Genomic DNA, 26928 nt, shown 5'->3' with positions numbered 1-26928 from the left:
TGTGATAAAGGCATAGGTCCACTGCCTGCTGGTATCCACAATACTGGTCACCCTGTGTACACAGTTCTTATATAGACGCTTCTAATTAGTTTCTTTTTGTTCATTAGTGCTTTCTCTTTTCTTTCATTCTGAAATCCAGTCCCACATTGGGCTGAGGGATATGACGAATGTTGCCGGAACTAATTTGGGGCTCTCCCTGGCTTCACCTCCACGTAGACCCCATTTTAAATCTCATCCTACTCACCAATCGAATTGACAGCGAAGTAATGTCATGCCACTGGAATTGGATTCGAACCCATAACATTATGACTAACAGGTGAGAGTACACTACTGAGCCAAAACATGCAGCAAATCGTAATGCTTTCTTTTCATCCATAAGATGCAATGGGTAATTTTGTTAAAAAGCACGGTGGAATTGCGATAATCAGGAAACTATTTTATGAAGATTGGCCTGCTGTCTAAGATAAACTAGAAGGTGCATTTTCAATCATTGAAATATTTTTAAAAATGCATATAAGAATTGAAAATACTGGAGTCACTCAGTGGGCCAGGCACCATCTATGCAAATAGAAACAATTAACATTGAAGTGAAAATGCTTCACTTTTCCACTGATGCCACTTGAACCACAGTGTTTCCGGCATTTGCAGGGTCCTGACCAAAAATGCCAGCTGTCTATTTCCCTTTATAGACGCTGCCTGACTTGTTGAGTAAATCCATCCTTTTGTGCGTAGCTCCAGATTCCATCATCTGCAACCTCTTTTTTCGAACTATATTTCAAATACACTAAATGACCTTTACGATTTAATACATTCCCAAATATAACGGGATCTTTTTGGACATACCCCTCACATTCCATTTATTGTAACCTTGTGTGTAAATTCTTCCTGATTTAAAAGGTCAATTCAGTAACTCATAAACAAATGTTATTGGGTCTATTCATTTCTTGTCCTTGGCCTGACACTGCCATCAGCTCAGCATCTTGTGTTTCATACATCGGATTATTTCTATGCTTAGCACTAATCCTGATCAGATATTTATCCAGCTTTTCAAAGTCTGTGATTCAGCAGACCAATTAATTGCTTTTCTTTCCAGACACATTTATGGCAGAAGCCTCATAATTCTGAAAGGAACAAACTTTGTTGTTGTGGAGCTTGATGTCTGTTAATTTTTACACACCATCCTTCTAATTCTTTGGTCTTGATCCCCATTTTAAATACTTTGCAATTACAACATCTATTTGTAGATTTAGATCAGGTCTGCAACACAATACCATCTCATTTGGTGTAGATGCTCCAAAAAAGGCTCCTTTTCCCACATCTTCTTCTATCCCATTGGAATAATGTCTGATCATTTCTTCTTCCTTATTTATCTGGTGTTCACTTAAACACACCTAGGCTAGTCACCACAGCTTGAGATAGTAACTGCTGTCTACTGTCCGATCTCAGGGGAAAGAAGTTCCTATTACTAGTTTGTGGAGACACGAGAGATTGCAGATGCAAAAAAAAGCAGACTGCTGGAGAAACTCAGCAGGCAGGGAGCATTCGTGGAGAAAAATGGGTAGTCAATATTTCAAGTCTAGTCCCTGCATCAGTACTCAGGAATACACAGAATTTCGGTGAGACTCTCTCTCACTACTCCCACTCTGTGGTTTCTACACGTTTCCCACTCTTTGATCTCATTCTTACTAAGATTCACTGCTACAACCACATGTCTTTCCTCAGTACTTGTCTTTGCTGAAATGTTGTCCCACGTGGCACCCAGTTCAGTCCCAGCCAGGATCTGAGGTATGTGCAGTCAATTTACCACTCTTCTTCCACCAGGCCTCCCTCCACTCTCCCTCTTGGGTGTTGGTACCTTCTGGACCTTTCTCTCTGCTACAGCTCCAGGCCTCACTTTCCCAAATAAGACACTGACCACATTTCTTTCTAACTCTTTGTCCTTGAAAACTCGTCCTGTGTTCTCGGTTCTCAGTGGTGCAAACGCTCAACAGTTCTGACTGTGGCTGGCCTTAATAATGAAAATGTCACATGTCATTAGTGGTGGACCAGTTGATTCTCAGAAAGAGAGCTTCACACAGGTCGGAGAGAAGAGTTTAAAAAAGAGCATTTTGCGGGGCTCGATGCATTGGCGGCGGACCAATCAATTCGCTATTCATTAGCAGGAGCATATAAAAGTAAAGCAGGGTCAAAGTGGAGCGGCCATTGTGTGAGGGGACCAGTGTAGGAGTGGGAACTTGAGGTTTTGGCTCAGGAGGTTTTGGCAAGGAGACACAGGTAAGTAGCAGGTAAGGCTTTTGTAGTGATTGAATAAAGTCACTAAATTACAGCTAACTAAATAAAGTAGGGATGATGCAGGATCTGGTGAAGTGCTGTAGCTGCATGATGTGGGAGCTGGTGGACCCAAATGTTGTTCCTGGTGACCAGATCTGCAGCAAGTGTTGACTGCTCAAGGAACTCAGGCTCAAAGTTGATGACCTGGATTCTGAGCTTCAAACACTGCGGCACATCAAGCAGGGGGAGAGTTACCTGGATTCTCTGTTTCAGGAGGTAGTCACATCCATTAGATTAGTTGCCTTAAATTGGGTCCATGGTCAGGGACAAGAGAGTGTGACTGCGAGTGAGGCGGGTAGTGGGATCCAAGAGACAGTGCTGGAGGAGCCTCAGCCCTTGAGCTTGTTCAACAGGTCTGAGATTCTTTTCCCTGTATGGATGAGAGTGGGGGCTGTAGGAAGGATGAGCCACCTAAATGTGACACCGTAGTTCAGGGAGCCATTCGGGGTGGAGGTGGGAGAGAAGAGAAATGTAGTGGTAATTGAGGATAGTATAGTCAGGGGAACAGACAGAGTTCTCTGCCGTGAGGATAGAGCATCCCGAAGGCTGTGTTGCTGCTGCCTGGTGCCCAGGTTTGAGACATCTTATCTGACCTGCAGAGGAATTTGCAGTGGGAGGGGCAAGATCCAGTTGCTGTGGTCTATGTGGGTACCAATGACATAGGCAGAATAGGAAAAGAGGTTCTGCTGAGGGAATTTGAGCAGCTAGGGACTGAATTAAAAAACAGAACCAAAAAGGTGGTAATCTCTGGATTACTACCTGGGCCACATGCAAATCGGCATAGGGTCAAGAAGGTTAGAAAGTTAAATGCGTGGCTCAAGGATGGGTGTGGGAGAAGTGGGTTTGAATTCATGGGAAATTGGTGCCAGTATTGGGGAAGGAGGGAGTTGTCCCAATGGGACGGGCTCCACCTGAACCTTGATGGGACCTGGATCCTAGCGAATTGCATAACTTGGGCTGTGGATAGGGTTTTAAACCAAATAGTAAGGGAGTGGGTGTGTTCAACAGATTGGAGAACTATGGATAAAGTAAAAAAGAAAGGTGTGGATAAAGATAAAGAAAAAACAAAAGATAAAAAAGAGAGAAGTTAGAGTCGAGTGAAGAAAAGTCGAAGTGCAAAAGAGGAAAAGATTACAAGATTTTAAAAGCACAATGAGTGTAAAAGCACTTTATCTGAATGCCTGTAGTATTTGAAATAAGGTCAGTGAACCTGTGGCACAAATCAATACAAAGGGGTATGATTTAGTGGCCATTACAGAAATGTGGTTGCAGAGTGGAGAGGATTGGGAATTAAATATCCACAGATATCAGGTAATACGGAAGGATAGGCAGGAAGGTAAAGAAGGTGAGAGACAATATAAGATCTAAGGAGCAGAATATTGAATCCATCTGAGTAGAGATTAGGAATAGTAAAGGGAAAAAAATCACTGGTGGGAGTTGTCTATTGGCCACCGAGTAATAACATTACAGTGGCGCAGACAATAAACAGAAATATCTGAGGCATGTAAGAATGGAACCGCAGTTATTGTGGGGGACTTGTAACTTTCACATAGATTGGGTGAATCAAGTTGGTCGAGGCAGTCTTGAGGAGAACTTCATAGAATGCATCCATGATGGCTTTCTAGAACAGCATGTTACTGAACCTACAAGGGAACGTGCTATCTTAGATCTGGTTCCATGCAATGAGACAGGTAAAATTAGTAATCTTGTAGCTAGGGATCCTCTTGACAGGAGTGATACAGTTTGACTGAGTTTCTCATACAAATGGAGGGTGCAGTAGTTTAACTGGAAACTAATGTATTATGCCTAAACAATGGCGACTACAATGGGATGAGGGAGGATTTGGTTAGTGTAGACTGGCAACACAGGCTATATGGTGGGACGGTTGAGGAACAGTGGAAGACTTTCAAAGAGATTTTTCACGGTGCTCAACAGAAGTATATTCCAGTTAAAAGCAAGGGCAGTAAGGGTGGGAAGAACCAGCCTTGGATAACTAAGGAAATAAAAGAAGGCATCAAACTAAAAGCTTGTGCATACAAAGCCGCCAAGAGTAGTGGGAAACTGGAGGATTGGGAAAACTAAAAAGCAACTAAGAATCACTAAGCGAGCAATAAAGAAAGGAAAGCTCAATTAAGAAAATAAACTATCACAAAATATAAAAATGTATAGTAAAAGTTTTTATAATTATATAAAGTAGTAAAGAGTGGCTAAAATGAACGTAGGTCCCTTGGAGGATGAGAAGGGGAAATTGATACTGGGTAATGAGGAAATGGCAAAAGCTTTGAATGACTAATTCTTGTTGGTTTTCACAGTGTCTTCACATCTAACATGCCAAAGAGAGATGTTATGGATGTGATAGGAGGTGAAGACCTCAGTACAACAGCTATCATTAAAGAGATAATGCTGAGCAAACCCGTGGGCCTAAAGATAGTTAAGTTACCTGGTCCTGATGGAATGCATCCAGGGTACTGAAAGAAATGGCAGAAGTTATAGTTGAGGTTTTGGTGATAATTTACCAAAATTCTCTGGACTTCGGGCAGGTCCCGGCAGATTGGAAGATGGTGAATGTCACACCACTGTTCAAAAAAGGGTATAGGCAAAAGACAAGTAACTATAGGCCAGTTAGTTTAACATCTGTAGTTGGGAAAATGCTTGAAGCTATCATTAAAGAAGAAATAGTGAGGAATCTGGACAGAAATGGATCTATCAGGGAGACACAGTATGGATTCAGCAAAGGTAGGCCGTTTGACAAATTTACTGGAGTTCTTTCAGGATGTAATGAGTGCAGTGGATAGAGGGGAACAGATGGACGTTATTTACTTGGATTTCCAGAAGGCATTCGATAAAAGTCTTATCCATAAGATAAGGATGCATAGAGTTAAGAGTGATTTATTAGCATGGATAAGGATTGGTTAACCAACAGAAAGCAGAGAGTTGGGATACATGGGTGTAATTCTGGTTGGCAATCAGTGGTGAGCAGTGTGGCGCAGAGGTTGGTGCTGGGCCCGCAACTGTTCACGATATACATTAACGATCTGGAAGAGGGGACAGAGTGTAGTGTACCTAAGTTTGCTGATGATACTAATTGAGTGTTAAAGCAAATTGTACAGAAGATACGGAGAGTCTGCAGAGGGATATAGGTAGGTTAAGTGAGTGGGCCAGGGTCTGGCAGATGGAATACAATGTTGGTAAATGTGAGGTCATCGACGTTGGAAGCAAAAATGAAAGAGCAGACTATTTAAATGGTAAAAAAATAGCAGCATGCTGCTGTACAGAAGGTCTTGGGAGTGCTTGTGCATGAATCAAAAGCTTGGTTTGCAGGTGCAGCAAGTTATCAAGATGGCAAATGGGATGTTGTGTTTCATTGCTCGAGAGGGACTGAATTTAAGAGCAGGGAAGTTATGTTGCAACTGTACAGGTGAGGCTGCACCTGGAGTACCGCATGCAGTTCAGGTCTCCTTACTTGAGGAAGGATATACTGGCTTTGGAGGCAGTGCAGTGGAGGCTCACCAGGTTGATTCCAGAAATGAGGGGGGTTAGACTATGAGGAGAGATTGTGTCACCTGGGACTGTACTTGCTGGAATTCAGAAGAATGATGAGAGATATTATAGAAACATAAAATTATGAAAGGGATAGGTAAGATAGAGGCAGGAAAGTTGTTTCCACTGGTAGGTGAAACTAGAACTAGGGGACATAGCCTCAAGATTCAGGGGGATAGATATAGGACAGAGATGAGGAGCAACTGCTTTTCCCAGAGGGTGGTGAATCTGTGGAATTCTCTGCCCAATGAAGCAGTGGAGGCACCTCAGTAAATATATTTAAGATAAGGTTGGATAGATTTTTACACAGTAGGGGAATTAAGGGTTATGGGGAAAAGGCAGGTAGGTGGAGATGGGTCCAAGGCTAGATCAGCCATGATCTTATTGAATGGCTGAGCAGGCTCAATGGGCCAGATGGCCGACTCCTGCTCCCATTTCTTATGATTGTCAGCACTATCATCTTTAGGTTTTCTGTTAGGCATCTTCTTTCTGATGCTTGTAGAGCTGCTTCTTTTCCCTTGGTATTTCCAACTATGCCATCAGGTTTACTGGTAACTGGTTCCTAGATCCACAGACACAAGAGATTGGCAGATTCTTCAGCAACAGCCTGGTTAGACCACACTTGGAATATTGTGTTAAGTTCTAGTCGCCTCAGTCTAAGGAGAATGTGGAAGCTTTAGAGAGGGTGCAGAGGAGATTTACCAGGATGCTACCTGGACCAGAGGGCATGTCTTATGAAGGTAGGTTGAGCAAGCTAGGGGTTTTCTCGTTGGAACAAAGGATGGCCTGATAGAGGTGTACAAGGTGATAAGAGCATAGATAGAGTGGTTAGCCAAAGATTTTTTCCCAGGGTGGAAATGGCTAATGCAAGGGGGCATAATTTTAAGGTGATTGAAGGAAAGTAGGGGGAGGGGATGTCAGAGGTAGGTTCTTTACACAGTGAGTGCTGGCTGAGTAGAATGCCTTGCCAGGGGTGTTGGTAGAGGCAGATACATTTGGGGCAGTTAAGAAACTCTTAGATAGCTACACAAGTGATAGAAAACTGGAGAGTTAAGTAGGAGGGAAGGGTTAGATTGATCTTAGATGTCAGCATAATATCATGGGCCAAAGGGCCTGTACTGTGCTGTATGTTTAACACACACAAAACGCTGGAGGAACTTAACACAGCATGCAGCATCTCTGGAGGAAAATAGTTGATGGTTTCATCTGAGACTCTTTATCAGGATCTAGATCCCCTGGTTATTGTCATCAACCATTTCTGGTGTTCTCTGGTCGAGAGGCTGTGAGTCTCTTCACAGGATCTGATTATGGTGGCCAGCAGGGGAGCCAGACATTATTGACTCTCTGTTTAGCTCTGGTCAGACCTGCTGTCCCTGAGGCCATATCCGAGAAGCATTAGTTTCCCATGGCCTTTGAGGCTTTAGTGCTGACATTCAGTGGTGGCATTTTTGTTGCCATTGACGATTAGGGCCCAGGCTGTTAGAGGTAACAGAGTGGATTCATTTACGCTTGTCACACAGGCACCTTTCACTTGCAAGACAGCAGAATCTAAGAGGTGCCTGTACCTAGATCAGGGGAATCCATTTGAAGTCCAGTATTCAGGGTTTTCTCTACATCTACACTACTAAACTCTTCTATAATCTTTAAGTTCTCTGTTATCAAGGGGGTCAGTCTATTTAATCTTTGCTGGTTGAAATATTCTCTCAGCACCTCTACAGCCGGTTGATGTCTTCTCCCTATTGTGCCAGTTTCTCTGCCTTAAGTCATCAACGCAGGAGCAGGTCTAAAGGGGATTATCCTGAGACAGCCAGCACTGATACGAAGGGACCTTTTTCATTTATCACTTCAATAATTATTGACAGTTTGTTGTTTCAGGAAGTTTGTCTGATTGGACACCAGCTGAGCCACGAGCAGTAATATTTTGTTTAACACTCACTTACCAAAGGGTAGACAGATGTCTTGGGTCGGCTGTAAGGGTTTAAAACCATGTGTAAAGTGCCACATCCTCATCTGCACTCTCTCTGAGTCACAGGCCAGTGACAGTAGTTAACTTTCAATCCAGCTTTTCTGAGTCAAACTTCTCAATAAAACCTGAGACAGGAGACTTGGTGACCAATATTTCTTAGTGCCAATGCACACTCCAGACGATGGAAGCACGTGTCTTGTTTCATAAAAGTGTTTCAGCTTCTTGTCCTGAAGACAAGTTTTTTATTGGGCTGGATGGAGTAAGAAGTGAAACATTTTAAAGTGATTTAAATAAGCATGTGGGTAGAGGAAGGGTCAGAGGCCTACTGTCCAAATATCAGCAGATGGGACCAGCTTACACTGCAACATGATCAACAAGCCAAACCCTTTCCATGCTGTCTAACCCTGTATGAGAACTGCTCCTTTAGGAAGATGGCAAATTGGTGTAAAAACAGCAAGGAATGAACATCTGTAGACCTTTGTAAAGCAGTATATGGAGAATCTGCTGTTCCTCACTCCAGTGGCTGTCAAGTCATATGGCACGAGATCAGGTTCTTGGACCCACCCTATCTGTGCTGATAGCCAGCAATTAATCCTATTTTATTCTCCCCAAATTCTCTTCAACTCGCCAAACATTCACCTGCACATTTGTAGCAATGGACACCGGCCGGTTTACCTGTCGCCCACATATCGTTGGCACATGGGAGGAAACTGGAGCACTTGGAGGAAACACACACAGTCACAGCGACAATGTATGAACTCCACACGGACAAGACCAGGGGGTTAGAACTGAATCTATCTTGGAGCCGTGAGGCGAGAACTGCATCTCTGTGCCACCCATTTTTAATCTCCCACTAGCCAGTTAATGCTGATGGCTGCTTCATAGCAATCATTGCAACAGGGTCAAGCCAATGTTCAAAGTAAAATCTATTATTAGAGTACCTACACGTCACCGCATACATCCTGAAATTCTTTTTCCTGCGGGCATACTCAGCAAATCTATAGAACAGTAACTGTTAACAGGATCAATGAAAGAGCAAGAGCATAGAAGTCAACAAGCTGTGCAAATATAAACAAATAGCAATAAATAACGAGAACATGAAATAACAAGATAAAGAGTCCTTAAAGTGAGATCTTTGGTTGTGGGAACATCTCAATAGATGAGTGTGGTTATCCTCTTATGTTCAAGAGCCTGATGGTTGAGGGGTAGTAACTGTTCTTGAACCTGGTGGTGCGAGTCCTGAGGCTGTTGTATCTTCTACCCGATGGCAGCAGTGAGAAAAAGAGCATGGCCTGTGTGGTGAGGATCTTTGTTGATGAATGCTGCTTTTCTACGACAGCATTTCATGTAGATAACACCATAACGTAGGAGCAGAATTGGGCCATCCAGCCCGTTGAGTCTGCTCTGCCATTCCATGATTCCCACTTCATCTCATACACCCACCTTCTTGCCATATCCTTTGATGCCGTGACCAATCATAAAGTGATCAACTTCCACCTTAAATATACCCACGGGCTTGGCCTCCACCGCAGTCCGTGGCAGGAGGAATTTTTTTAGCCAGAGAGTAGTGACTCTAAATTCCTCCTTATCTCAGTTCTAAAGGGTTGCCCCTCAATTTTGAGGCTGTGCCCTCTAGTTCTGGATACACCCACCATAGAAATCATCCTCTCCACATCCTCCCTATCTAGTCCTTTCAACTTTCGGTAGGTTTCAATGAGATCCCTGCCCTGCACATCCCCACCCGCTACATTCTTCTAAATTCCAGTGAGTACTGACCCAAAGTTGCCATATGCTCCTCATACGTTAACCCCTTCATTCCCAGAATTATCTTCATGAACCTCTCCAATGTCAACACATCCTTTCTAAGATATGGGGCCCAAAACAGTTGACAATACTCCACAAGCAGACATCCCACCCTGCAAAAACTCATTTCAGGGAGGTAGCACCCCCGCCCCCGGCAACCCCATATCTCTCCACCCCCCCCCAGTCGACCTCCAAGGGTGTATGTAATACTTTGTTTAGTGATTTTGTCTAATCTGTAAACCGAGTTGGGTATATGCAGAAAATGTGACATTAAACTATGTACTTATATTTTATTATATTATATTATCATGTTTATTCTATTACAACTTTAAGCAAATCTACAGGGAGTTTGGCCTCATCACGTAGGACATCAATAGAGTAGCTCCTTAGCAGCTAGCCAGCTAGTTTAAATAACGTTAGCTATGCTAATGAATGAATGACCACCTGTTAAACTCACCTCAACATGTCTTTTACATTTTAACCCACCATGGGCAATAAAAAAGTCACTGTTGCAAACAGTGCAGCGAGCAGCACTGTCATTATTTTTGAGGTCGACTGTAAAGCCCGCCCACAATGAAAACTGATAGGTCTACTTAGCATGAAGAGAGACCAATCAGGATGCTTGCTGTCCCTCTCCCTCTCAAAAAAATCGATGTCTGGGATATTGTATATAATTTCCAGGCGTCAGGGAGCGGCTATCAATATGCGGGAGACTCCTGGAACTTCTGGGAGAGGTGGGATGTTTGCACAAGTGTGGCCTGACTAGTGTCTTATAAAGACTCCGCATTATTTCTCTGCTTTTATACTCTTTTCCCCTTGAAATAAATGCCAACATTGATGTGCTCAATGGTTGGTAGTGCTTTACCCGTGATGTACTGGGCCGAATCCACTACCTTTTATAGGATTTCCCATACCAGGCCATAAAGCAGCCAGGCAATACACTTTCCACCACACATCTATGAAAGTTTGTCAAATTACTAGTGTGAGCACTTCTCTCTGTATTTCAGGTCCCCTTGTACAGGCAACATTCTGGCAAATATTTCCTGCGCTCTTTCCAGTTTAATAACATATTTCCTATAACAGGGTGGCCAAAACTGAACACAATTCACTACCATTCACTGTACAAGTCCTAGCCGGCTTTGATCTCTCAAAGTGCAATACCTCATATTTACCTGGATCGAAAGCCGTTTGCCAATCCTCATGCCCCACATAGCAGCTGATCAAGGTCCCTCTGTAATTTTTCACGGCCAGCTACTCTATCGACAACACCATCTCTTGATACGGCTCTGCAAACTTACTAATTATGCCTTGTACATTCACATCCAAAGCCCTTATGTAAATGACAAACAATAAATCCCGCAGCTGCCTGTAAGGAGTTTGTACGTTCTTCCCGTGACCACTGGGTGCCCCAGTTTTCTCCCACTTTCCAAAGGTGTACTGGCTGGTAGCTTAATTGGTCATTGTAAATTGTTCTGTTATTAGGCCCAGATTAAATCAGGGGATTGCTGGGTGGTGTGGCTTGAAGGGCTGGAGGATTTATTCCGTGCTGTATCTCAATAAATAAATAAACAAAGGAACCAGCGCTGGTCTTTGTGGATCAACGGGAGATATGGGCCTCCAGTCTGAGAAACAATTCTTGACCATCACCCTCTGCTTCCTACCACTGAATCAATTTTGAATCTAATCAGCTATCTTCCCTGGATCCCATGCAATCTAACCTTCCAGATGAGGCTGCCATAAGGTACCTTGACAAAGACCTTGCCAATTTCCATACAGACATCGACTGCCCTACTCTCACCTACCTGCTTAAGAACTCTGAGAGATTTGTCAGATGACTTCCCACACAGAAAGCCAAGTGAAAGCGATAGTTCTTCTAAAAACAATTTAAAATATTGGTAAGTTAATACTGTACTAACATAATGAGCAAGCATTAGGCTACAGCCAGAGTCTGATTTTCCACTTGATAAGATCATGGCTGATTTATTTCAATTCCATCTTGTTTATAGAGCAAAAGTGTGTATTGGTTTCTTTTCCTAAACATTTAACAGTGTCCACAATTATTAGGTAAAGAGTTCAAAAAAACCTCTGGATGTCAAAATAAAGTTTGAACTGAGTTCTACAATTAAGACTAGTAGATGGCTTTTTCAAGAGAGTGAAACTCAGCAGCCACTACATCGAGCCCTTTCACACGCTCATATATGTGAATGCTATCACTTTTCATGCTTCTAAACTCCGAAGAATATTAGCTCATTCCTCTTATCTTCTCTCAAAGGACAAATCAATTATTTCTGAAATCAATCTAGGAAGCAGTTGGGCAGAAGGTACCAACGGCTATGTACCACCAGACTGAAGACCGCTTCTAACCCACTGATATCGGATTCTTTAACAGACCTCTCACAGAATCAAAGGTGAGCTCTTGATCTCCCAGTGGACCTCGTCGTGGCCCTTTCACCTTATCTGTCTACCTGCTCTGTACTTTCTCTGTGACTGTAACATTATATTCTGCATTCTGTTTTCCGTATTACTACCTCAATGTACGTAAGTACAGAATGATCTGTGTAAATGACATGCAAATAAATGTTTCTTACTGTATCTCCGCTATGACTTTGCCCACTTAACATGCCTTCTTTCTTTCATGCACCGGCATCTTCCTTATGGCTCACCTTTCAACAAACCTTATATAGTCAATAAACTTGAGTTCATCTGCCATCTCCTTGCCATCTCCAAGCTAGTTCCATCTACCCCTTACCCCTTCCTTATCTCTTTCCACGTCTCCTTTCTTACCTATCAGATTCCAGCCTCATCCATCTCCATATCACCTTGCAGATTTTATCTATACCTCCACCCTTCTCCCTTCACCTGCCCCCTTTCTTTTCCTCCCTATCACCCACTAACTGCTGTCTCCTCACACCACTCCTCCCCTCCTCTCCGCTCCATCTGCCTATCATCTCCCTTCTCATCCAAATCCATGTAACACCTGCTAGTTCCTGCCTCGACCGTCCATACAGACTTTCCTCCGCTCTGCACTTTCAGTCCTAATGCAGTGTCTTGCCCCAGAACACCGACCCTGCTTTTGCCTTCACAGATGCTGCTGAGTTCCTCCAGCAGATTACTTAGTGCCCCAGATCCCAGCATCTGCAGCCACCTGTACCTCCAATTTGAAACAGTCCCTTAAACAAGGCAGCATTAAGATCTTTTGCATGGTGTCCTTTGGAGTGCCTTTGGAGTACTTCATCTTTTAAATCAACAGACTGCAATGAGTAACGAGAGAGGCAGCAACCCCACCACCAGGATTATTCTCAACACGGGAACTCAATTCTCTGCTCGACTCCTTGTACAATCACGACTACGTGGTCAGATTCTGCTTTAAATTTGTAGATGATATCACTGTAGAGGGCCATATTTCAAATAATGATCAGTCAAAGTACAGGAAGGAGATAGAGAGCTTAGTGACATGGTGTCATGACAACAACCTTTCCTTCAATGTCAACAGACCAAAAGAGCTGATCATTGGCTTCAGGAACAGGCGGCGGGGGGCGGTGTGGGTGGGTGGGTGCACATGCTCCTGTCTACATCAACAATGTTGAAGTTGAGAGGGTTGAAAGCTTCAGGTTCCTGGGGAATGAGAATCACCAACAGCCCGTCCTGGGCCAACCACACAGATGCCACAGCCAACAAGGCTCACTGACGCCTCACCAGGAGGCTAAAGGAAGTTGGTATGTCCCCATGACTCCTACGGATATTCATGGATGCACCATATTGCATAATGGCTTGTAATTGCAAGATGCCGCTGAGCTGCAACCTCTGTTGAGTCGCAGCTCAGGTTTAGTAGTTTGTTAATTGCTTACTTGTTCAATTTTTCATTTTTTTAGGTTCGTAAGGAGGATTTTGGGGACAGAGAGGGAAGGTAGGGGTCAGGTTAGGTTTTAGTAACTGAGAAGTGATCAGGCTGGAGCCGAAGTCTCCACTCTGCGTTCTAAGACCAGCGTCGCGGATGTGGGACTTTTGAGGTCGGATGTTGCATATGAATGAGGGCCCTCCAGGGCAGTGAGTTCTGGAGTCGGAGTCCTGTTCTGGCAGGGGAAACAAGTTCTGATCACCCCCAGGGTTCACGACTCAGTGGGCTTGGAGTTCACTGCCTAGTGTTCAGTGATCGGCATGCCCAAGTGTTGTGGGACGAGAATAAATCAGAAATCCATAAGTCAGGGCCCGTTGGCTGGAGCTGAGCCTGAATCCCCGTGAGTCCGCTGGGGAGGTCGAAGCTCGAAGTCTGCAGGCCCGAGTCTATGTCCATTAGAAACCAGAGGCCTCTCCTGGAGGATCATGTATGTAGGTGGGAGGGAGGAACGGGGCTTGTTTTTCTGTTGTTATTTGTTGCTTATTGTGTTCTGTGTTGTTCTGCTGAGTATTGTGGGCATGCAATGTTGGCACCAGAATGTGTGGCCACACTTACCGGCTGCCTCCGGCATACCCTTGTGTGTCTTGATGTATACATATACAAATTATCTTGAATCTTTAATATTGCTATGGGAACTGCTTTGCCCATGATCAAAAGGAACTGCAGAACGTTGTGAACACAGCTCAGCACATCACAGACACCAGCCTCCCCTCCATGGACTCTGTCTAATCTTCTCGCTGCTTCAGTAAAACAGCCGGCACAATCAAAGGCCCCACCATCCCAGACATTCTTTCTTCTCCCCTTTCCTATCAGGCAGAAGATACAAAAACCTGAAAGCACGTACCACCAGGCTCAAGGACCACTTCTACCCTGCTGTTATAGGTCCAGTGAATGATTCCTTACTCGAACTAAGTGGACTCTTTACCTCACAATCTACTGATTCTAATCTTATTGTCTACCTGCACTGCACTTTATCTTTAGCTATTACTTTTTATTCTGCATTCTGTCATTGTTTTAGACCATAAGACATAGGAGCAGAATTAGGCCATCTGGCCCATCGCGTCTGCTCCGCCATTCAGTCATGGGAAGGTTCTCCTCCTCAACCCCAGTTCCCGGCCTTCTACCCGTAACCTTTGATGCCATGTCCAGTCAAGAACCTATCAATCTTTGCCTTAAATATCAATGACCGGGACTCCACAGCTGCATGTGGCAACAAATTCCACAAATTCACCACCCTTTGGCTAAAGAAATTTCTCCGCATCTCTGTTTTGAAAGGGAGCCTCCTCTAAACTGACGCTGTGCCCTCTTGTCCTAGACTCATCCATCGTGGAAAACATCCTTTCCACATCTACTCTGTCTAGGCCTTTCAACATTTGAAAGGTTTCAATGAGGTCCCCCCTCATCCTTCTGAATTCCAGCGAGTACAGACCCAGAGCCATCAAATGTTCCTCGTATGATAACCCTTTCATTCCTGGAATCATCCTTGTGAACGTCCTCTGGACCCTCTCCAATGCCAGCATATCTTTTCTAACATGAGAGGCCCAAAACTGTTCACAATACTCAAGGTGAGGCCTCACCAGTGTTGTGTTCTTTATACGTACCGTGGGTTACTAAGAACAAACCATATTCTGGAAGAATTAAAACTAGAACTTTTATTTACAACAGCAAACAGCAACCACATTTTCACCATACAGTTTCTAGATTATTCTGTCATTTCTGCCATGCTCTGAACTCTGTCCAATCACATTCTTACATGTGACATGTGATATCACCACATCTTCCTTTCCTTAAAAAGAAAAACAATTAGCAACATTAATCAAAACAAATGCATAGTTTAACGTCTCTATCAGTCTCTCTGAGGGTTTACAAACACGAGTAGACCTTCTAAGTGGTTCACACAGTTCTTGTGTTTAATTGTTATTCTCATGTTTCGTCTGGTCTGCATTAGTTAACTGAAACTCTGAAGTTTGCTCTTTCTTGAGGTCTTTGAGAAGAAATTGCAATTCATTCACTAACTGTGTAATCTCTTTTTTATGTTGACTTCATCATTTCAAGTCCTTCACTTGTGCTTTTACTTCTCCAGTTGGATCCTGATTCTTGTCACTGTTTGGCTTCAGATCCGTATTGTACTGTACCGACAAGTTTGGCCTCTGTCCACTGTATTCTGACTCTGTATTACTGTTCAGGACTAAGACTCTTTTCACCAAATTCAGTCTCTCACAGGCAAATAAACCCAGTATTGACTGTACATGTTTTGGCACTAACACAAATGAAAGCGTGTGCTCAATATTTTTGTATGATACTTTTGCCACACATGTTCCTTTAACTGGAATGTCTGCATCTGAATACCCAATCACTTTTATATTTGTCTGATGTAACTTTGGTCTTGGCTTTAATGCATCAAACTCAGATTATGCAAGAACATTTACTTGTGCTCCAGTATCCAATTTACAAACGTTTGTAAGCAGAATAATATTTTGGTTCACTTGAAATGGCATAGTGCAGTCATTCTTACTTTGTCTGTTTTCACAAAGCACATCTATATAAAATTCCTCGTGTTCATTTTCAAGCACTGCATTTACGTGTTTAATTTCCTTTCTACTTCTGCAACAGCATGAAAAATGATTACTCTTACCACAGGTGTTGCACATTTTCCAATACACTGGACACTTTTTTAGATGATGTTGCCGCCCACAGTGATCACAAAGTTTTTTTCTTTCAGATGACATCTTGCTCTTTGTCGGTTTCATTGTTGCTGCATTATTTTTTCTAGCATGTTCGCGCTTTATAGCATCTACACAGCCGTTCTCAATCAAAAGCTCTTTAGCCTGCGACATCACGGTCTCAGAAGCTTTACAGAGTGCCACAGCTTTTTCCAAATTCAAATCTTGTTCTAACGATCTTTCTCTCAGACCATTATCCAGAATGCCGCAAACAATTCTGTCTTTAATGAGAAAGTCTGTAAGCTCTGCAAAACTTTCATTTTTTTTACGGTGGTTTCTCAACTCCATAACAAATTGATCAGTCGTTTGACCAGGTCTCTGCCGACATTTGAAAGAATTGTAGTGCTCATACGTCGCATTACACTTCGGTATACAAAGTGCGTCAAATTTATCGATTATCGCTTTTAGATTCAAATTATCTCCATTTTCAAAAGTAAAATGGTTATATACCTAAATTCAGTCATCCCCTATTACATGGAGTAGGATTGCTGCTTTCATATTTTCCATTTTACTTCCTGCTCTGATCGCCGATAAATAAATTTCAAAACGCTGTTTAAATCTTTTCCAGTTTTTAGCTACATTTCCAGTCAGCTGAAGCGTTGATGGGGATTGCAAAACTTCCATTTTTAAAGCTGTTAGCAAACAATGAGAAAGTTCGCACTCTTTTTTTCCTTCGATTATCTTCGATTCTCCTGTGTCTGTATTGTTCTTCCGGACTGACTTCTGACACCATGTTGTGTTCTTTATAAGTACCGTGGGTTACCAAGAACAAACTATATTCTGGAAGAACTAAAACTAGAACTTTTATCGACGACAGCAAATAGCAACCACATTTTCACCATACAGTTTCTAGATCATTCTGTCATTTCTGCGCATGCTCCGAACTCTGTCCAATCAAGTTCTTACACGTGACATGCGATATCACCACAACCAGTGCCTTATAAAGCCTCAGTATCACATCCATACTCTAGTATTTGAGACCTTTTGAAATGAATGCTAACATGGCACTTGCCTTCCTCACTACTGACTCAATCTGCAAGTTAACCTTCAGGGTGTTCTGCACAAGTCCCTTTGCATCTCAGAGTTTTGGATTTTCTCCCCGTTTAGAAAATAGTCCACACATTTATTTCTACTACCAAAGTGCATGACCATGCTTTTTCCAACATTGTATTTCATTTGCCACTTTCTTGCCCATTCTCCTAATCTGTCTAAATCCTTTTGCATCCTACCTGTTTCCTCAACACTACCTGCCCCTTCACCAATCTTCGTATCATCTGCAAACTTGGCAACAAAGCTGTCTATTCCATCATCTACATCATTGATATACAGCAGAAAAATAAGTGGTCCCAACACTGACCCCTGCTTGTACTTTGTACTACCTCAAAGCACTGATGTATTGAATTGATCTGTATGAACAGAATGCAAGACAAGCGTTTCACTGTATCTTGTTACATATGACAATACTAAACCAATTCTAATTCCAGTCCTATCCTACCTGTCACATCTCCAAAACATGAAGCTCATTCAGGGCAACATTTCTTTTGTGGCATGATTTGGCTTAACCATGTTAAGCTTTTCCAACTGTCCTGTTAGCAGTCCTAATAATGGACTCCAGCATTTATCTGACAGCTGCCTCTGAAGATAACTGATTGGTTTACTCCCCTGTTTTTCTTGAATAAAGTTATTACGTTTATGGAAAAGTGTGTTGGAGCTGCTGTCTTACAGCTCAGTGGCCCAGGCAGACCTAGGTAGTGACTTCAGGCACTGTCTGTGCAGAGTTTGGATGTTCTCTGCATGGTCACATGGATTTACAGCCATTTCCTCCTACATCCCAGTAGATTAACCAGTGACTGTGAACATCACCACCTGCTTCCTTTCACTGAATCAATTCAGCATTCACACCATCATTTTTTCCTTGAATTTATAACCTTCCTTTGTAGAAGCCTCTTGCTTAGGACCTTATTAAAGTGTTCAAATCTACAGCACAGCACAGCCATTTTCTGCTGTACATCAGTTAACCCTTACCTCAAAGAATTCAGTCGTCAGTTAATGGCAAAAAAAAGGTTCAAAGAAGAATGACGGAGGTGTGTGAGGCGATAAATGACAGGGGTGAGGAGTATGGGATGAATGGGACCGCTGTCCCGGATGGGGGTGGTGGGGGGAACCATGCACCATGGACCACCTCCTGTGTCATTATGCCTAAGATAGATCTCTAGAAGTACTCTACATTCGAGGGAATTGTCATAGGGTATGGGGAGAGACCAGGAATATGGTTTTGAGATAGAAGATCATCCATAATCTTTTTTCAAGGCTGAGAATTCTCAAAGGGCTGAAAGACCTACTACTGTTTTCTTTAGATCTATTTTGCGACATCGAACCAATGTCAGCTTCTAGAACGTCAGCCATCAAGTCTGGTATTTACTTGTATGTGTTGTCTTGGTTTATTTGTTCTTTTTAACTTTACTTATATCATCTACTTTTTGTTACACAAATTGATTAGCCTCTTCATTTTCCTGTCTTTGTAGAGTGCTTTCTGTGTACTCTACTGTGTTAAATGTTTCAGCCGTACTTCAACATCATCTCCTGTCAGGCACTCATAACTTAATTACTCTCTCCCTTTCTACGTCATTGTAATTTTTCCCAGTTTATCACCAATCACAGTATCTATACAGCATAGAAATATATCCCTTTGTATATGATAAACTGAGCTTCAGGTCATTGGGGCATGGGCCTGATTATCGAAGATGTCTGCTCATCTTCAGAATGTCCACCTCAGAAATCAGAATCAGGATTAATATCACTGTCCTGCATGATCTGAAATGTGTTTTGCAGCAGCTGTGTGGTGCAAATGCATAAAATTCCTGTACATTGCAAAATAAACCATGCAAATAAAGGAAATCCACTCCAAACACACCCTGACCAATCTATCAAGCATTTCTGGTGACAAGTTATTTGACGATCAGTTATGCGGAGGCTGTTGGAAGCAGACAAAATATGTTTTCACTCTGAGAAGCATTGGCTAATCAAGGACAGCTAGCAAAGATTCAGAGTAAATCGTATTTCTCCAACTTGACTGAACTCTTTGACCTGCTAGAAAAGTTTGAAGGAGGTACTGCGGTAACCATTTGTTCTGTGTTAAGGATTTGAACAATTCATCAAGGTGTTAGACTATAACCTCAAGGAAAATGTGGTGTAAAAGCAGAAATGATTCAGTAACAGGAAGCAGGTGTTGGTGTTTAGATATATATTTTAAGGAAGTGTTTTGGGGTAGTGTACCACAAGGGTGGGGCTTGGAGTCACTATTCAGTTTTGTGCCACCTCTTAACTTTATAATGCAGCAAATACCTGTAGGTGGCAGCATTATAAAGTTTACAAACATTGCAAAACTTAACGATGTAACTTACCTTTATAAGCTTCAAGATGAGAGGTAGAGTGGTGTAGTGGGCAGAAACATGAACCTAAATGTGAAGAGTGAATTGATGGACGTATGGAAAGTCATGCAAAAATCTTTAGCTGAACAGAAAGGTCTTGGGGTTCACATCCAGAAATCAGAAGGTGGAAAAAAAGTTTATAAGGTGTTAAAGCAACACACATCAAAGTTGCTGGTGAACGCAGCAGGCCAGACAGCATCTCTAGGAAGAGGTACAGTTGACGTTTCAGGCTGAGACCCTTCGTCAGGACTAACTGAAGGAAGAGTTGGTAAGAGATTTGAAAGTGGGAGGGGGAGGGGGAGAGCGAAAATGACAGGAGAAGACAGGAGGGGGAGAGATGGAGCCAAGAGCTGGACAGGTAATTAGCAAAGGGGATATGAGAGGATCATGGGACAGGAGGCCCAGGGAGAACGACGGGGGGGGGAACCCAGAGGATGGGCAAGGGGTATAGTCAGAGGGACAGAGGGAGAAAAAGGAGAGTGAGAGAAAGAATGTGTGTATAAAAATAAATAACAGATGGGGTACGAGGGGGAGGTGGGGCATTAGCAGAAGTTAGAGAAGTCAATGTTCATGCCATCAGGTTGGAGGCTACCCAGACGGAATATAAGGTGTTATTCCTCCAACCTGAGTGTGGCTTCATCTTTACAGTAGAGGAGGCCGTGGATAGACATGTCAGAATGGGAATGGGATGTGGAATTAAAATGTGTGGCCACTGGGAGATCCTGTTTTCTCGGGCGGTCAGAGCGTAGGTGTTCAGCAAAGTGGTCTCCCAGTCTGCGTCAGGTCTCGCCAATATATAGGAGGCCACATCGGGAGCACCGGATGCAGTATATCACCCCAGCCGACTCACAGGTGAAGTGTTGCCTCACCTGGAAGGTCTGTCTGGGGCCCTGAATGGTGGTAAGGGAGGAAGTGTAAGGGTATGTGTAGCACTTGTTCCGCTTACAAGGATAAGTGCCAGGAGGGAGATCAGTGGGGAGGGATGGGTCAGATGAATGGACAAGGGAGTCGTGTAGCGAGCGATCCCTGCGTAAAGTAGAGGTGGGGGGAGGGAAAGATGTGCTTAGTGGTGGGATCCCGTTGGAGGTGGCGGAAGTTACGGAGAATAATATGTTGGACCCGGAGGCTGGTGGGGTGGTAGGTGAGGACCAGGGGAACCCTATTCCTAGTGGGGTGGCGGGAGGATGGAGTGAGAGCAGATGTGCGTGAAATGGGGGAGATGCGTTTGAGAGCAGAGTTGATGGTGGAGGAAGGGAAGCCCCTTTCTTCAGAAAAGGAGGACATCTCCCTCGTCCCGGAATGAAAAGCCTCATCCTGAGAGCAGATGCGGCGGAGACGGAGGAATTGTGAGAAGGGGATGGCATTTTTTGCAAGAGGCAGGATGAGAAGAGGAATAGTCCAGATAGCGCTGAGAGTCAGTAGGCTTATAGTAGACATCAGTAGATAAACTGTCTCCAGAGATAGAGACAGAAAGATCTAGAAAGGGGAGGGATGTGTCGGAAATGGGTTGTTGCTTGAATTTCCAGCATCTGCAGAATTCCTGTTGTTATAAGGTGTTAATATAGAATGTTGGTTAATTGTAATTCCAAAGATAGAACAGAATATAGAAGAAAAGTGTTTATGTTAGAGCCCAAATGGAAGATGGCAGCATATTCGACAGCAAATTCTGGAAATCTAAAAAGATTGTAAAATACTCTATATCCCCCAAGAGGACCACAACCTTGTGAGTTAGAGGCTTGCATGCCTCAGTGACCTGGAGAGCTATGTTTCCTAAAGTCGAGGCTTTATGCTTCGGCCCTTGGTAAAGTTACCCATGCAAAGCAGGTCAAAGCGTAGAGGCCAGACTAAGAGTGGCCCAGCGGTCCTCCAGATTTGCTGGTTCAGTTTAGGGCTAATAGCTCTATTGTTATGGAAACACCAATGAAGAATCTTCCTATATCTGAGTGCGATGGTATTCCTGAGCCTCCTTCTGGGACTTGCACGACCTACTGTAGTGAAAACTGAGAGGAAGCTACTGACACAATGAAGGAAGCCCTGAACACCACCAGGGATGAAGGATCTTCATTGCTGCCCTAAACACCAGTGGTGTAATGGGCAGTTTCTCTCTTTCTCAGAGTGAAATATCCTGAAGGTGCCTTAGGTCATTAGACAAAACATAGTAGCAATCTATAAAGAGTGGAGGATCGGTTCTCAATGGACAAATAATAAGAGACGGGTTTCTAAACTTTAGTTTAAAATCATCTGTAAAAGATCAAGCTGGGAAATGAAGTCAAACTTTTTCATGGTGCTTCCAGATTAGAAACCTCTACCCGAAAAAGCAGTAGAGCTAATTCTAAAAAAATCCTGCAGGATTCCTGACAATAAGCACAAATGCGGGATCAAGCATGACTTCTCTTTGAAAGATCTAGCACTAGCATTATGAGTCAGCTGGTCTTTAAGTCATATGTTTTTAAGTTTCTCAGAGGAAGGTCCTATAAAAAATTAGTGACTCACATTAAACCACAAACATGAGAAAATCTGCAGATGCTGGAATCCAAAGCAACACACACAAAATGTTGGAGGAACTCAGCAGTTCAAGCAGCATCAATGGTAAAGAGTAAACAGTTGACGTTTCAGGCTGAGACCCTGTTTAATCTATTCCACAGATGCTGCCTGGACTGCTGAGTTCTTCCAGTATTTTGTGTGTGTCACATTAAACCACTATTTGTTTACAGGTGTTTGGATTTCACGTCATTCTGTTTGAATTCTAATTCTTACTTCCCTAGAGTTAACATTCCAATGGGAACATTTGTCAGAACAAAAGGGGAAGGTGGCACATTGGGAATTACTGAAGTCTTTTAGCTCTGAAATGGATCTGATAAATACCTAGTCTCCAAGCTTTGGATCTTCCAAACTGAACACTCCATTAAGATGTTCCTTAAAACTTTTTTTTTTAAACAATTTGGTTATCATTACTAATATTACTATCATTTTTTTGCAAGCAAGTGAAGGCATTATAGAGTATTTTACAATGCTAAAGATGCTATATAAATCCAGATCCAGCACTTTTGATAAGGTTTTAAAAACATCTTTCCAAAAATACTCCAACTTTATGTAAGACCAAAACATGTGAGTTAAGATAGCCACCTAAGTATTACCTCTATCACGAATAGGATTAATACTGGGAAAAATATGGGCTAATTTATCCTTTGACATATGTGCCCGATACACTACCCTGAACTGTATCAAGGAATGATGGGCACAAATAGATGAAGTATTTACCAGATGAAGAATTTTACTCCATTGATTATCTGAAAGTAACTCTTGAAATTCCAATTCCCAGGCAGCTTTAATTTTATCATTAGATATCATTCATAAATTCAATAACCATTTATAAATTGTAGCTATTAATCCTTTTTGGTTTAACCTGGAAGACAGTATCTATTATATTAGATGGATAAGCGGAGGGATAATTTGGAAGCAAAGTACATTAAAAATTCCTAATTTGTAAATATCTAAAAAAATGTACATTGGATAAATCAAACTTATCTGCTAGCTGAGTAAAAGTCATCAAACAATCCTCTATAAACAAATCGGAAAAAGTTATTATTCCTTTGGTTTTCCAAATTTAAAAAGCCTGATCTAAAATTGATGGTTTAAAAAATAATTACGATTTATTTTACTAGAAAGGACAAAATTATTTAATTCAAAAATCTGCGCAACTGAAACCAAATTCTTAATGTATGTTTAATAATAAGATTAAGGTCTTGTCTACCAATCTTAGAGAGCAGAAAAGGAAGAGGAGCTCCCAGTAAAGAGGCCAAGGAATACCCTTTCACCAAGTTTTTCTCCAAATCCACCCATAAAGGACAGTCTGAATAATGAATCCAACAGGTAATATATCGAATATTAATTGGTCAGTAGTACAGTCTAAGATTTGGCAAAGCCATACCACCGTCCTTCTTTAATTTCTGCAATAAAGGTTTACTCAATATAGGATTTTTATTTGTTCCAAATATAGGATAAAATTTTAGAGGCTATTCTGTCAAAAAACCATTTAGGAACAAATAAAGGAACTGCTTGAAACATATATAAGAATTTCGGTAGAACTATCATTTTAATAGCATTAATTCGACCAATTAATGATAGCATCATAGGAGACCATTTAGAAAGTATTGTTGGGTGTAATCAATTAATGGGAGAAAATCATATTTGTACAGATCTTTAAAATTCTTCGTAACTTTAATGCCAGGATAAGTAAATTGATTTTTAGCAATACTAAGAGGTAATTGCTCATACTGATCCAAATGATTATTAATGGGAAATAACTCACTTTTGTATAAATTTTACTTACATCCAGAAAAGCTACTAAATTCAGAGAATATGGATAACATGGAAAGAATAGATTTCTTAGGATCTGAAATGTAGACTAACAAGCCGTCTGCATACAACAAAACCTTATGCATTTTATCCCCTCTCTTAATACCCTGAATACTATTGGAATTCCGAAAAGCAATAGCAAGAGGTTCTAGAGTCAAGTTAAATAACAAACGACTAAGAGGACAGCCCTGCTGGGTACCTCTGTATAGTATAAAATAGGGAGATTTTTGATTTTAAAACCTTATCAAAAGTGCTGGATCTGGATTTACAACCAAACTTATTTACAGCTATTTTTGGGATTATTCCATCATTATTTTTGGGATATACTCCTGCTTCCACTCAGCGGATGATAGCCTTTTCAATCTTATTGGCTAGGAAAGCCATTTTATTTAAATGGAAGGACCCTAACACTCCTACCACCTTTTATTGGCTTTCCTGTATCATGTCCTGTTTAAGTCTAGAGAAAATAAGAAGTTGGACATCGGATACATCCTTTAAATTTGAAGAAATCTAATGACCTTTTATTCAATATTTTCATATGATCTGAATTTTGTACTGATTCTCTTCCAGCTATTTTTTCAGGACCTTGGATTTGATCAGAGTCTCCCTTCGCTTGGTTTGTCTCTCAGGATGGACTGCCCTGTCCTTTTTTTTCTATTTAGAATAGTGTTTTTTTTCCTTTTTTTTAATATAATATTCCTTCCTTTCTTCATAAATTGATAAGAGGAGAATGAATTACATTCTTTTTTTCTGTATCGTACATTCTATATCAAATTTATACTTTGTAGATCAACACCATGTGTGATTCTGATATTGTTTATTTTACCTTCTGTATGTACTGTTATTGACGTATATACTAGAGATATTCTCCTCCTGTTTGTATACACACTTTAAAAAAAATCGATAAAAAGATTGAAAAAAAGAAAAGAAAGATGCTATATAAATGAAAGCTTTTGTTAGCAGTGACAGTGCTCAGCTAAAATGTGGTCATCTAGAGGGAAACTTTTGACAGTCTGGAAATTTTGTTCTGATTTTTAACTTGACCTGATTTCCCAAAAGTGTCTAAACATTTGTATCCAGAACATAAAATCAGCTCACTATTATCCTGTGCAATACATGTAAAATATATTTTATCTTTACTATAATTCATATTAATTAAACTTCACATGTCACTGATCAAGCAGAAATATAAGACATTAAGGAACTTGACAGGAACATTAAAATACTAGAGCCAAATTATCTGTGGTCTCACATATGGCAATATTTACTTTACTGCAGCAACCAGCTTAAAATTGACCACGTAACATCGTTCGAATCTGAAACAGCTACATATTGTGGCTATTACACTTTCATCAACAGATAGCCTTGTAGGTGATTTATATTAGTATATTAGTTTCGTACACAGTTCCAGTTGTAATTATTTCTCTACACATTGTACATCCTGTCCACGTAGGTATCTTTGGACCCTCAGAAATTGTGGATCAGGATGTCATTTACCAACAAGTTGACATTTATCAGCCTATTTCTTGTTCCAGCACCTCTTGAACTGTGTCCTTTCACATTACAGACATACAAAAAGGAGGTCCAAATCAACTCAGGCTCTCAAATCATTGCAACATTTTTTACTGTACATTCTTTGATAACTTCCAGTCTTGTATTGTTCAAAGAAATGGGGAGAAAAAATTCGACTGGCAAGCAACTAACAAAAACACACTGTACCAATTGGACTTCAGAGATGGTGGAACACTGCAATAAAATCCATTTGGAACAAGGAGCACAGATGTGACTACCTTAGGTCACTGACAAAATCTCTGCACCTTATGACTGAAAGAATCAGACATTTTAGTCTACATTCAGACTTCAGGAAGGGAAAGTCAGGAGAACACACACGAGTCCTCACTGAGGGGTCAGTGGTGTACAAGGTGAGCAGCTTCAACTTCCTGGTGTCAATATCTTGGAGGATCTATCCTGGGCCCGAAACATTGATGCAGTCATGAGAAAGGCAAGCCAATAGCTCCACTTCAGAGTTTTGGTATGCTATCAAAGACTCTTGTGAATCTCTATAGATGTACAGAGGAGAGCATTCTGACAGGTCAAGTCACAATATGGTACAGAGCCTTCAATGCGCTGGATCTCAAGATCAAAATTAGCCTTTGCAAGACACCTAGACAGAGCACCTCCCACCATCATTAATGTAGGGATTGGTTCTGCTAGGTTGGGGACCCATGGTTCATGGTCACCATTGTCCATGCCATCTGGCAAAACCAAGAACATGGTTTATTCATCACTGGTCATACAAATCTGTCACAGTCTGGAGCTGAACCAGCTAGTCCAATAATGAGTGAAAATTACCAGGGTATAGAACTCCAGCTTACCACAGGAGGGAAGCCTCAGCAGCTCTCCAAAGAACACACCCTCGTTGATTGACCTGTGACCACTTTTGGAAGTACACACACACATATTGCATTGTCATTCCGCTATTGTTGCGCTGAGTGTACGCACTACAATGTCTTCCCCTGGGATATTCTCATAATAGGTTTGGCTTTATGGCCTTTCCCGCCATACACGGTGGAATATTCCATGGCATTAGTAATGGAGATGTGGAAATATTGTTTACATAATGTAATTAAGATAGATATTGTTTAAATCGTAATATGATCATAACTACGTTGTGGGGTGCATCATATTCTAATTCCTTTGTAGATTTAAGTTAACCTTGTGGGTGATTAGTGCCGGGATGTCCTGGTGCCTAAAAAACGGGCCAGATCACTCTGAGTAAAAGGGGGAGGGGGGAGAGGGCGAGGGAGATGTTGGGAGTTCACAGTGGACATAGTATGACACTATAATGTGTTTTCTGGTAGATACCTTTTTGTAAAT

General features: G+C 41.8%; 1 long non-coding RNA gene across 1 annotated transcript; it reads left to right on the top strand.

The window, feature by feature from the left end:
• The first annotated feature begins 212 nt into the window (after positions 1-212).
• Positions 213-26928, top strand: LOC134345428 (uncharacterized). Its single transcript, XR_010017696.1, has 3 exons — positions 213-316; positions 11913-12048; positions 24622-26928. It is a non-coding gene; the product is annotated as an uncharacterized LOC134345428 (long non-coding RNA).

The sequence above is a fragment of the Mobula hypostoma genome, chromosome 4, assembly GCF_963921235.1.
Source record: "Mobula hypostoma chromosome 4, sMobHyp1.1, whole genome shotgun sequence".
In the NCBI taxonomy this organism is placed as follows: domain Eukaryota; kingdom Metazoa; phylum Chordata; class Chondrichthyes; order Myliobatiformes; family Myliobatidae; genus Mobula; species Mobula hypostoma.
The sequence above is the reverse complement of the archived record's forward strand: the minus strand, read 5'-3'. Positions and strand labels throughout refer to the sequence as shown.